This window comes from Gracilinanus agilis, chromosome 4 (genome assembly GCF_016433145.1).
Source record: "Gracilinanus agilis isolate LMUSP501 chromosome 4, AgileGrace, whole genome shotgun sequence".
Lineage (NCBI taxonomy): Eukaryota > Metazoa > Chordata > Mammalia > Didelphimorphia > Didelphidae > Gracilinanus > Gracilinanus agilis.
Window position 1 is genome coordinate 237,339,764 of NC_058133.1, and position 14,056 is coordinate 237,353,819.

Below are 14,056 nucleotides of genomic sequence, written 5' to 3' on the forward strand. Positions count from 1 at the left end.
CTTGTTAAATGGTGCAAGATATTTGTTGAGAGCTGTTGAATGTAGAAATGCCATTGGAGAAATAGGATCGAATTTAGGGCCTGTTATCTGGATTCCCTACGTGAGCAATCCAGGCTGAAGCAGTCTTTGTGTTTGGTTCTGGTCACCTGAGCCCCGAAAAGCTCTGGTACCAGCAGGTAGGTTAATCCAAAACCAACTTGATCCCTCCAAGAGGCTATTAGGAGTCATTTAGAGAAACAGAGTCTGTAACAGATATTTTATCTGGATCCCATTACAAAATCATCGGCAAGTAAAACTGCGTGTATGATTTTTTTGCACTGCATGTCAGGATGCAGACAGAATGGACCATCTAAGATAAAAATCTGAGGCTCCTCTTTTGACTCAGTTTTTTTTTTTAAACCCTTGTACTTCGGTGTATTGTCTCATAGGTGGAAGAGTGGTAAGGGTGGGCAATGGGGGTCAAGTGACCTGCCCAGGGTCACACAGCTGGGAAGTGGCTGAGGCCGGGTTTGAACCTAGGACCTCCTGTCTCTAGGCCTGACTCTCACTCCACTGAGCTACCCAGCTGCCCTCTTGATTCAGTTTTTGATCCCCGCCTTTCTTAGAATTCTTATTGGAGAGCTTTGAAGTGGCAGACCAGCATCTACTGAGTTGATGATTCCTCTCCTTGATAATTGGGAAGCCCGAATCCTAACAAACATTACTTAGATAAGATTGCATACTTAGATTAGAACTGGCGCCTTTAGCAGAACTCAGTTGGTGAGCATCTCCATGGGGTATTTCAGCTCCCAGAGTTATCCCCTACTAAATTGGTGGTTGGAATTTGGCCATTTGTCTTTGCACCTTTACTTTTTAAACATCAATGGGTTATTTGTTATCCCTTCACTGCTGTAACTCTTTTTTTGTGTTCTTTGTTTGAAATCAGTATATAATAAACTCCCAAGCCCACCGAATTCAGAACAGCATGGGCTAACCACTAGTCTAGTTGTTCTCATTTTCTTTCTCCTGCTTTAATCATCCTATGCCACCACGCCACTCAGGACCCCAAAAAATCATATAGAGGCTGGCTCCCTATAGATATTGATCTATATCTAGTTTCTATTAGACTGCCTACAGTTTTGCCAACAACTTTTACGAAATAGTAAATTCTTACCCCCAAAACTTGAATCTTTTACCAAACACAAGGTCACTATAATCTTTTACTGCTGCTTTTTGTATGTCTGTTCTGTTCCACTGATTTACTCTTCTATTTTTTAGCCAGTACCACATAGTTTTGATAATTAATGATAGATGGTACTGAATAAGTAGGTAGATTAGTCTAGGCAGGATTGTCATTTTATATTGTCTCTGTCCAACCATGAACAATGAATATTTCTCTAATTATTTAAATCTGAATTTATTTGTAATATTTGTAAATGTATTTTATAATTATGTTCATGTAATTCCTGGGTTTGTTTTGGTAGGTAAATTCCTAGATATTTAATTCTATCTGTGTTTATTTGAAATGGGTTATCTCTGACTAGTTCCTTTTGCAGGACTTAGTTGGTGATATATAGAAATGCTGATGATTTATGTGAGTTTATTTTTATCCTGCTACTTTGCTAAAATTATTGAAAATTTCAACCAATTTTTTAGTTGAAAATCTGGGATTTTTAATATATACCATCATATCATCTTCTTTTTAAAATTTAATTTAATTTTTAATTTTTATTTTTTAAACATTTATTAATATTCATTTTTAACCTGTTTACAAACTTTATGCCCCTACTTTCCCCTTCACCCCCCACTATCCCCCCACTCATGGCCGACGCACACTTCCACTGGTTGTAACATGTGTCCTTGTTCAGGGCCTATTTCCATATTGTTGTTAGTTGCATTGGTGTGGTAGTTTCGAGTCCACATCCCCAATCATGTCCGCCTCAGCCCCTGCATTCAAGCAATTGTTTATCTTCTATGTTTCCTCTCCTGCAGATCTTTCTCTGAATGTGGGTAGCATTCTTTACCATAAATCCCTCAGAGCTAGCATTGTTGCTAGTACAGAAGTATATTACATTTGATTTTACCATAGTATATCAGTCTCTGTGTACAATGTCCTTCTGGCTCTGCTCCTTTCACTCTGCATCAGTTCCTGGAGGTCTTTCCAGTTCGCCTGGAACTCCTCCAGTTTATTATTCCTTTTAGCACAATAGTATTCCATCACCAGCATATACCACAATTTGTTCAGCCATTCCCCAATTGAAGGACATACCCTCCCTTTCCAGTTCTTTGCCACCACAAAAAGCACAGCTATAAATATTTTCGTACAAGTCTGTTTATCTATGATCTCTTTGGGGGTACAAACCCAACAATGGTATGGCTGGATCAAAGGGCAGGCATTCTTTTATAGCACTTTGAGCATAGTTCCAAATTGCCAGCCAGAATGGCTGGATCAGTTCACAACTCCACCAGCAATGCATTAATGTCCCAATTTGGCCACATCCCCTCCAGCATTCATTACTCTCCCCTTCTTTCATTTTAGCCAATCTGCTAGGTGTGAGGTGATACCTCAGAGTTGTTTTGATTTGCATTTCTCTAATTATTAGAGATTTAGAGCACTTTCTCATGTGCTTATTGATGCTTTTGATTTCTTTACCTGAGAATTGCCTATTCATGTCTCTTGCCCATTTATCAATTGGGGAATAGCTTGATTTTTTATACAATTGATTTAACTCCTTGTATATTTGAGTAATTAGACCCCTGTCAGAGTTTTTTTGTTATAAAGATTATTTCCCAATTTGTTGTTTCCCTTCTGATTTTGACTACATAGTTTTTGTTTGTTCAAAAGCTTTTTAGCTTGATATAATCAAAACCATTTAATTTACATTTTGTAATTTTCTCTAACTCTTGCTTGGTTTTAAAATCTTTCCTTTCCCAGAGATCTGACTATTTTGTGTTCACTTAACTTATTTATAGTTTTCCTCTTTATATTCAGGTCATTCACCCATTCTGAATTTATCTTGGTGTAGGGTGTGAGATGTTGATCTAAACCTAATCTCTCCCATATTGTTTTCCAAATTTCCCAGCAGTTTTTGTCAAATAGTGGATTCATGTCCCAAAAGTTGGGCTCTTTGGGTTTATCATACACTGTCTTGCTGATGTCATTAACCCCAAGTCTATTCCACTGATCTTCCCTGCTATCTCTTAGCCAGTACCATATTGTTTTGATGACTGCTGCTTTATAGTATAGCTTAATATCTGGTACTGGTAGGCCCCCTTCCTTCACATTTTTTCCCATTATTTCCCTTGATATTCTTGATCTTTTGTTATTCCAAATGAACTTTGTTATAGTTTTTCCTAATTCAGTAAACAAGTTTTTTGGTAATTTGATAGGTCTGGCGCTAAATAGGTAAATAAATTTGGGTAGAATGTTCATTTTTATTATGTTAGCTTGTCCTACCCATGAACAATTAATGGTTTTCCAATTGTTGAGATCTAGTTTTATTTTTTTGGAAAGTGTTTTGTAGTTGTTCTCCTATGATTGCTATGTTTGTTTTGGTAGATAGATTCCTAAGTATTTTATATTGTCCAGGGTAATTTCAAATAGTGTTTCTCTTTCTACCTCTTGCTGCTCTAATGTGTTGGAAATATATAGAAATGCTGATGATTTATGTGCATTTATTTTGTATCCTGCAACTTTGCTAAAGTTGTTGATTATTTCTACCAGCTTCTTAGTTGATTCTCTAGGATTTTTTAAGTAGACCATCATATCATCTGCAACGAGTGATAGCTTAGTCTCCTCCTTGCCTATTTTGATACCTTCAATTTCTTTTTCTTCTCTAATTGCAACTGCTAGTGTTTCTAGTACTATGTTGAATAATAGAGGTGATAATGGGCATCCTTGTTTTAATCCTGATCTTATTGGGAAGGCTTCTAATTTATCCCCATTGCATATAATGCTTGTTGATGGTTTTAGGTATATACTGTTTAGTATTTTTAGGAACGGTCCTTCTATTCCTATACTTTTCAATGTGTTCAATAGGAATGGATGCTGTATTTTGTCAAAGGCTTTTTCAGCATCTATTGAGATAATCATGTGATTTTTGTTTGTTAGACTGTTGACGTGGTCAATTATGTGGATGGTTTTCCTAATGTTGAACCATCCTTGCATGCCTGGTATAAATCCCACCTGATCATGGTGGATGATCTTCTTAATTACTTGCTGGAGTCTCTTTGCTAATATTCTATTTAAGATTTTTGCATCTATGTTCATTAGGGAGATTGGTCTATAGTTTTCTTTCTCTGTTTTTGGTCTACCTGGCTTTGGAATCAGTACCATATTTGTGTCATAGAAGGAATTTGATAGGACTCCTTCTTTGCTTATCATATCAAATAATTTGTATAGTATTGGGATTAGTTGCTCTTTGAATGTCTGATAGAATTCACTTGTGAATCCATCAGGCCCTGGCGATTTTTTCTTAGGGAGTTCTTTGATGGCTTGTTCAATTTCTATTTCTGATATGGGATTATTTAGGTATTCTATTTCTTCTGCTGTTAATCTAGGCAATTTATATTTTTGTAGAAATTCATCCATATCTCCTAAATTATTATATTTGTTGCCATATATTTGGGTGAAATAGTTTTTAATGATTGCCTTAATTTCCCCTTCATTAGAGGTGAGGTCTCCCTTTTCATCTTTGATACTGTCAATTTGGTTTTCTTCTTTCCTTTTTCTTATTAGATTGACTAGTACTTTGTCTATTTTATCTGTTTTTTCAAAATACCAGCTTCTAGTCTTATTTATTAATTCAATAGTTCTTTTACTTTCGATTTTACTAATTTCTCCCTTAATTTTTAGTATTTCTAATTTAGTTTTCATCTGAGGGTTTTTAATTTTTTCACTTTTTAATTTTTTGAGTTGCATACCCAATTCATTAATCTCTGCCCTCCTTAATTTTTTAATATATGCATTCAAGGATATAAATTTCTCCTGAAATTGGCTGCATCCCACAGAGTTTGGTAGGATGTCTCAACATTGTCATTCTCTTCAATGAAATTGTTGATTGTTTCTATGTTTTCTTCTTTGACAAATTGGTTTTGGAGAATCATATTGTTTAATTTCCAATTGGTTTTTGATTTGCCTGTCCATGTGCCCTTACTAATTATTATTTTTATTACATTATGATCTGAGAAGGTTACATTTATTATATCTGCTCTTTTGCATTTGTTTGCAATGATTCTATGTCCTATTACATGGTCAATCTTTGTGAATGTACCATGTGCAGCTGAAAAAAAGGTGTATTCCTTTTTGAACCTATTTATTTTTCTCCACATATCAATTAAATCTAATTTTTCTAGGACTTCATTCACCTCTCTTACCTCTTTCTTATTTATTTTTTGGTTTGATTTATCTGGATCTGAAAGTGGAATATTTAGATCTCCCACTAGTATGGTTTTACTATCTATTTCCTTCTTGAGCTCTGCCAGTTTCTCCTTTATGAATTTGGATGCTACACCACTTGGTGCACATATATTGACCAGTGTTATTTCCTCATTGTTTATACTGCCTTTAATCAGGATGTAATGACCTTCCCTGTCTTTTTTAATCATATCTATTTTTACTTTGGCTTTTTCAGAGATCATAATAGCCACTCCTGCCTTCTTTTTTTCATTTGCCGCCCAAAAGATTTTGCTCAAGCCCTTAACCGTAAACTTGTGTGTGCCTCATATGTGTTTCTTGTAGACAACATATGGTAAGATTTTGGTTTCTGATCCACTCTGCGATTTGCTTCCGTTTTATGAGCGAGTTCATCCTATTCACATTCAGAGTTACAATTATCAGTTGTGCATTCACTGACATCTTTGTATCTTCCTCTAGACCCACTCCTTCTTCTTACAGTATTTTCTTTTAAACCAAATGGTTTGCTTTGAGCCGGTGTCCCTTATCCCCTCCCTTGATTGACTTCCCTTTCTGTCCCCTCCCTTGTTATTCCCCTCTTTTTATTTTTAAAGGCCTAATGAATTCCCTCCCCCTTCTTCTCCCCTCCATTTTTTGACCTCCCCACTCCCCTCTTCCCTTTGGTTTGTCCCTTCTGACTTTTTCAGTAGGGTTAGATAGAGTTTTTTTATCCGAATGGATAACAAAGCTACTCTTTCCTCTCCGGGTTGATTATTCTCAGAGTAAGGTTTGATTATTACCTCTTAATGCTCTCTTCTTCTCCTTCTTATGATAGTATTTATCCCCTCCCCTTCCCATGCCCTCTTTGTGTGTAATAGAATATCCTATTTTTCTTATTTACTCAGATTTCTCTTGGTGTCCCCTACTATTCCCCCCCCCTCTTTCCCATCCCCTATGTCATCTTAGACCATTTAGTATCCTATCCTCTCCCTATGAATTATTCTTCTGGTTGCTATAATAGTGAATATTATACTAGTGAATAGAGTTCACTACAGAGAATTATACATACCATTTCTCCACCTAGTAATACAGATAATTAGATCTTATTTAAGCCCTTAAAGAGTCAAATTTAAAGAGTTATAAGTTTTCTTTCTTTTCCCTCTGTTTCTTATTTACCTTTTCATGTTTCTCTTGGTTTTTGTGGTTGGGTATCAAACTTTCCATTTAATCCTGGTGTCTTTTGTGCAAAAACTTGGAATTCTTCAATTTTGTTGAATGCCCATACTTTCCCCTGGAAGTATATAGTCAGTTTCGATGGGTAGTTGATCCGTGGCTGAAGAGCCATCTCTCTTGCCTTTCTGAATATTGTGTTCCAAGCCTTGCGGTCTTTTAGCGTGGAGGCTGCCAGATCCTGTGTGATCCTGATTGGTGCTCCTTGATATTTGAATGGTCTCTTTCTGGCTTCTTGTAAGATTTTTTTCTTTTACTCGAAAGCTCTTAAATTTTGCTATTATATTCCTTGGTGTTGACTTTTCTATGTCCAGTGTAGAGGGTGATCTATGGATCCTTTCAATGTCTATATTGCCCTTTTGTTGTAGAACTTCAGGGCAATTTTGCTGAATAATTTCTTTAAGTATGGAGTCCAAGTTTCTATTAATTTCTGCCTTTTCTGGAAGACCAATGATTCTCAAATTGTCTCTTCTCGACCGGTTTTCTTGGTCTGTTACTTTCTCATTAAGATATTTCATGTTTCCTTCTATTTTATCAGTCTTTTGGCTTTGTTTTATTTGTTCTTGTTGTCTTGAGAGATCATTGTGTTCTAATTTTTCAATTCTAGCCTTTAAGGACTGGTTTTTGGCTATACTCTTTTGGTTTTCGGCTATAATCTTTTGGTTTTCCTTTTCAATCTGGTGTTCAACTTGTTTATCAGTTCATTTGATTTCTGAGCCTCACTTTCCAATTGCAAAATTCTGCCTTTTAAGCTGTTATTTTCTTGCCTGATCTCTTCCATCTTTTTCAACATCTCATTTTTGAACTCTTCAATAGCCTGTGACCAGCTTTCAATTTTTGGGGAAGGTTTGGATATAATTACTTGTTTGTCCTCCTCTGTTGTCTGGATTTTCTCTGTGTAAAAGTTGTCGAGTGTTCCAGAGTTTTTCTTGATAATCTTTTTCTTCTTCTGGAGTTCTTGGCTTGCCATCGTTAGCCCTGCCCCTTTTCCGCTTTGTCTTCACACTCAAGGTCTGCCTGAGTTTTCTAAGCTCCCGGGGCTCCAGTCTCCTTATCCTCAGGGTCAGGCCTCCTGGTAGACCCCGGTCTGCCCCTCTGCCCGAGGCTCCTTCAGCAGTCTTTGGGGCTGCTTCCACAGCTGTGTTCTGGTCAGCACCGGGTCCTTACTGGAGGTCCAAGCCTGGGCTGAAGAACTTTATTCAAGCCTAGGGCACTGCCTTTGCTGGCGTAGACCTCTTAGGGCACTGCCTTCACCCACACAGAATCTAGGGAAAGTCTGTGGGCTGGAGATCTTTATTCGCACCTGAGGGGATGCCTTCGGGCACTCGGGAAAGTCTGTGTGTTAGAGATCTTTGTCCTAGCGGGAGGCTGTGCCTTCACCCATGTGGACGCTTGGGGAAAGTCCCTGTGAGCCCCCCAGCCACTTGGGGTCCCTCCTCTTGTAGCACACAGGTACAAGCCCTGGGGCTGCTAGTGATTAACTGGTTGCCCCAATCCTGTTTTCACTCTTGTGCTTTGGCCTAGGCATTGTGCGAGGTGTGTGGTGTGGGGGCTGGGGGAGGGGCTTCTTCCTTTCGAATTTTAGTGAGAGCTGTTTCACCCCTTTATAGCGTGGAAATGCCCGGATTCTGTGTACCTTCAACACTGCGCCTTGTTGTGGGGTTCCTTTGTTCGTCTGGATTCGTTTTTATGTCCCCTTGAGGAGTCCTGTATGCTTCGGTTAGGAGAGATGGAGCAGCTGCTCCTTACTCTGCCGCCATCTTAACCGGAAGTCCATCATATCATCTTCTAAAAGAGATACTGGGAACTTGTTGACTCAAAAGAGAAGACATGTATAGGCTTAGCTTGTGAAAAATAAACACAAACTTTAATATAATTCATGATGCTAAATGCTAAATTCAGGGTTTATGTGAACCAGGTACAATCCTAAAGGCAGGTATTTAAACCATCTTTTTGGCTTATTTTGCCCCCATCTGTAAATCCCTCTGGAAAATATCAGAATACAGAACAAATACAGCTCATGTTTAGCTTTCACAGATATAGGTAATGGAGTCCTAAATACTTTTACAAGTAGAAAACATAATAAAGGACTCATAGTAATTCCTTCAAAGCCCCCAAATCAAAACAATACCCAGGAGTCTTTATTTCCTCTCTCATCTCCATTATGATCAAGCTTCATATTATGATACCTTATGATTTAGACAGCAAATGTTTGGTTACTAGGGAGGCAACTCCCTTATTTTCAGGCTTATACCATTTGAATAACTCAGAGTAGTAGGGGAAGACAAAATATTTTCTTCTCTCTATTGTGGCATTTAACTCATGCTGTTTTATTTCAGGGACCATAGAAACAATCCTCCTCTCCAAGAGACAGAAATTGCCTACTTATGTCAGATATAGTAGAAATGTTAAACAGGATGGAATTTCAAGTCCCAGTTCTGACATTTACTTATCTTTGTGAACCTGGTCAAGTCATGCCACCCTTTGGGCCTCAGTTTTCTCATCTCTAAAACGAATAGACTGTATTGGCTAACATATAAGGTCTACTCCAAATTTATATCTATAATCCTATGGTCTCTGATACCTGATCCTCTTCTATCCCTAAAAAGGCTGCAACTGTCCAGGAATTCCCTTCTCTTAATAGGCTTGTTTCTAATACACTTGGTTGCTGAAGATGTGGCTTGAACATTGGAACTTCTTAGGAACTTCCTTTTATCTGTAGATTAGGGCTCAGAAACTCCTGAGATTTGATTGCTGGTTCCTCTCTCCTGAGGTCAAGCAGCTAAGAATATGTACAATCAGTACATACTTGAGAGGTCCAGGAACTCTCCATATTCTAAGATCTTGGTGCTGTCATCCATGAACTAAGTAACTGACTTCTCTAGGACTAAGGCATAGAAGGGTTGATCAGGTCCTGAGGGGACTTTGTCAATATTTAGGTGCTCCAAAGGGACTAGCATCCATTCTCAGATCTCTTGTCTCTATTCAGGAAAAGGGAAAAGAGAAAAAAGGAAAACAATTGTACAACTGACTCCTTTTTCATAGGTCAGTAGCTCTGTTCCACATCCATCTGAGCTGTTCAATTCATCCCCAACTGATAAACAGGTCCAAACCAAACAGGTTCACTGTCACATAAGCTCATCAAATTAATTCAGAAACTCCTCAGATAATAACCTTAGAGGTCATCCAATTCAATCTCATTTTATAGAAGGGGAAAGAGAGGCCCACAGATGTTAAATGATTTACATACAGGTAGAATCAGATGGTTACTAAACCCACTGACTATGATGTCAGTGTTCTACTAATAATGTTGGCGTTAAACCCCTAAATTATTTGGACTTGAAACTAATCTCTCTATAATTTCTATATTTTCTCTCTTATGCTGTGGTGATAATTAACGAAGGATTCCTCATGGCTCATCTGATGGTTAAGCAAAAACATGTAAGAAAAAATATTGGTACTATTTATCATATCTCTATAAGTAACCATAGTGCCTCAAGCATGTGAGCTTCCTTAATGGATAAATGTAAACAACCTGCTTAGGATAATATGATTCAGCATTCCAAGAGAATTTAGAGGCCACCTAATGCAAAAGTTCTTAACCCAGGAGTCTTTCAGGGGACCTGTGAACTTAGGAAATATAATTACGTCCTTATTTTCTCTAACTGAAACTTCCCATTTCCTTCAGTTGCAAAATGCAATAGGCAACAAATCATACTAATAATGCCAAAGAGGTCTGTAAAAGTTAAGAATTTCTAATCTAAACTCCTCATTGTACAGATGAGGAAAAGACTCACTAAAGTTAAATGACTTGCCCAAGGTCATAAAGGTAGTAAGTGACAGCTGGATAAGAGATGCCTCCAACTCAACAGATACACAAGTCAGTCAGTCCCAGGCATTATATTAAGTGTTTGGGATACAAAGAAACATCTAATTCAGTAACTTGAAAGGGCCACAGCCTAAGTTGTTGAAACATGTTTCCCTTACTAAAGACGTCAGGAAATAAAATCTATAACAAATCTATAACAAATTACAAAGAGATGTATCTAGAGATAAAAAAGGCTTTTCAAGAGATATTTTTAAATGTCCAGAGGAAACCAGTAATATGGATCAACTTTTAGCTTATTTAAAAAGTGTTCAGAAGACCTCTAAAAATCTCCAAAAAATTCCCTCATTTCTTCTTATGTAAACTTGCAGTAACTTTCAAGTTGATAAAATTTCAAATTTTTTCTTCAGAAAATTATTAACATTAAGACTATTATTTTATTCTACTTTTCTTTCTTCATTGTTATCCAAACATTTATTAAGAATCTGTGTCTGTTATAATATTAGAAGAGTTTGAATTGGAAGTTCATTTCATCCACAATCCTCATTATGTGAAGACAGTTTCAGGGCAGTTTGAAGTGCTTTGCTCAAGCTCATACAGCTTATTCTAAATGGCAGGCCTATATGATTCAATACAAGATATTCATGTTCCAAATCCAAAAGGGATAAATTGAAATATTAGCTCTGCCATGTTAATGTACATCAAACTCTGAGTCAGAACACCTGGTTTAGGATTCTACAGCTATCATTTACTAATTTTGTGACCTTATAAATTTTACCTTTAAAAAAAATTGCCTTAACATCCCAATTTTCTTCTCTCAGTTTTCTTCCCAATAAAAGAAGGATAACAATACTTGTAATGCCTCCATATAGAGTTGTTGGAAGGATGAAATAGAATGCTTATGTGGAAGCACTTAGCAATTAGGTTACATAAATATATATTACTGTTATTAAAATGCATTATAGGGAACTCAAATGAGTAAGATCACTGATTTATATGTGTACCATTGGATAAGTTACTTTACTTCATGTTGCCTTAGTTTCCTAGGCTGGAAAACAAGGAGATTTGACTTAAATGGCTTCTAATATATCTTCCAGCAATAAATCTATGATTTTATAATTCTGAGATTCTATGATTTTAATTAGTTACATGATAAACATTTTTTGTTAATAACATACTATATCCAGATAAGTAAGCGACCAAAAAATTTTTTTCTTTAGCATTTTTTATTTCTTTAACAGGAACAACTGTTAAGTTGTGATAGACCTTTCCACCTAAAAAAAAAATGTGATAGTCAAAATAGTTTTCTCACTCCTGACAACTTCATTTAGGAGGCACAAAATGGTAGAAATTGTATGGGACTAGAATTCCAGACACCTAGTGTATACCCATGTCTATTTCATTTCAGCACTCCATGTCTCAGTTACCTTATCTCAAAAATAAGATGGTTGGAGGGGATAATCTCTCAAGTCTCTTTCTAACATTCCAGGCTCAGGATCATCTTACGTGTCTTCTTTGAAAAATGAGACATCATTGTCAATCCCTACTTTAAAGAAAAAAAAAAAGACCTGGGGAATGTCCAGAGGACATATGGACAAGGGTCCACCTTCCTCTTCAGACAGAAAACACTACAACCTAGAAAATATTGATGTGCCGAGAGAAAAATACAACAACAAAGCCAGACACACATAAGCAAATGTTTTGTGTACATTTAGTCCAACACCCCAATTACCATGATACTTTTTTAAGGATACTAAAATAAGAAATGGGTATAAACATAAAATGGAAAGCCTATTAAATAAGAGAAAGTGCTGAATACAAACATTAGTGAAGATCTCACATTTGTTGAACACAGATGGAACAGAATAAAATAGATTAATACCTAAGGTATGGAAGCCTCTCAGGATAGCTTTTATTAACTCAGAATAGTGCTATACTTCTGTGTAGGAGTCTGAGGCATATCCAATTATTTAGTGACAAATAAAGGCTCATGAAAAGCTGTTAAAAGTGTTTTACTGAAAATAATTACACTGAAACTCACATTAGTTAATTGTGTAATAAAATAGGCTAAATGAGAATCACCTAGTTTAAAGAAAAATTAAAATGAGAAATCAAGTAAAAACACCAACTGTCTGGCATATGGCCTCAAAGACCCTTTGGTCAGGCTACAAATGTAATCAATACATCCATAAATAACATCCATACATCTATACACATACACACACAAATGTAATCTACATGACTTCTTACCATAAGAGCTTATTATGGTCATATTATACTTTTCTTCTTTTAGGTGACAGTGCAATATTCTGCTTTCATTTAAATGATCTACCATGATTTTTCTGATTATTTTAATGTTTCCAGGATGTAAAATATTTAATCATTCATGCCATAAATTCTGAATACTTAAAAAATAAACCATTTCAATTTCCCTGGACCAGTTTTCTCATCTTCAAAAATCTTAGTGCTACTATTTATTATTACTGTATGACATCAATAAAAGTATTTGTAATAAACTCTCTACTCATCCAAAGTTTCAGATGACTACATCACCATCTTGGACTCCTCATTTTTACTCCATATATCCAATCAGTTCCCGAATGTTGTCATTTCTTCCTTACATTACATCTCTTGCATACAACCCCTTTTCTGCATTTATACAAGTACCACCTTAGATTTTTCAACAATTTCCTAATTGGTTTCCCTACTCTTAAAAGTCTTTCCCCACTCCAGGGACCAAAATGATTTCCCAAAGTACATCTTAACATGTCACTCTATAACTTCCAAGATAAAACACAAATTGTGAGCTCTTCAAGGCAGGGAAGATCTTTTGTCCAGTGCTTAAAAGGATAAGATTCTAGAATAACATAACACTCAGTACCACCAGGGATCAGCAGTAGAACTAGCCCAGGTATTCCTTCCGGAAGTATGCAGAAACCAACCTAACATTAATTTCAAAGGCAAGAAGTAGAGAGGAAAAGATAAGCAAATAATAATAATAACAAAAAAAAAAGAATTCCACTGTAAAAAGCCATTATCATGACAAATACATTCAATACACAAACCTAGAAGAACTGACCCCAAAATATCTATGAGCAAAGCTTCAAAGAAAACACAACTTGGGTACAAAAATCAATTAGAATTCCTAGTAGAGAAGATGCAAGAGTTTATTTTAAATCAGAATGTTAGAGTTGGGGAAAAGTGGGAAAAGAAAGGAGAGCTACGGAAGAAAAAATTAGAAAGGGAATTAACAGCTTAGCAAAAGAAGTACAAAATTGTGCTTATCAGAATGTCACAGAATGAAGGAAGAGTTCAGGTAGCCCTAGAGGAGGATGGTAAAGATACACTGGACTTCTTCCCAGGTGAAGGCACACTGTTTCTGACTTGTCTCAGCCACAGGAATAGAGAAAAAGTCAAGATTGTTAGCTCCATGGAACTTTGATCTGGGTTACCTAGTCTAAAACATTGACAACTGGATGAGGATTTGATTAAGTGGAAAAGAAAGGAGAGAATGTTCAAGGAGAGAAAATACAATATTCCTTGAAGGCTCAGATGTCTGTCATAATTTGTTAGTGTCAATTAAAAAAATTTAATAACAAATGTCTACATAAGTTTTCTGAAGTCAT

At 36.4% G+C, this 14,056-nt stretch overlaps 1 protein-coding gene across 1 annotated transcript in view; it reads right to left on the minus strand.

Moving 5' to 3' along the window:
* GAS7 (growth arrest specific 7) overlaps nucleotides 1–14,056 on the minus strand; it is a 306,684-nt gene that overhangs the window by 103,610 nt on the left and 189,018 nt on the right. The window lies entirely within an intron of this gene.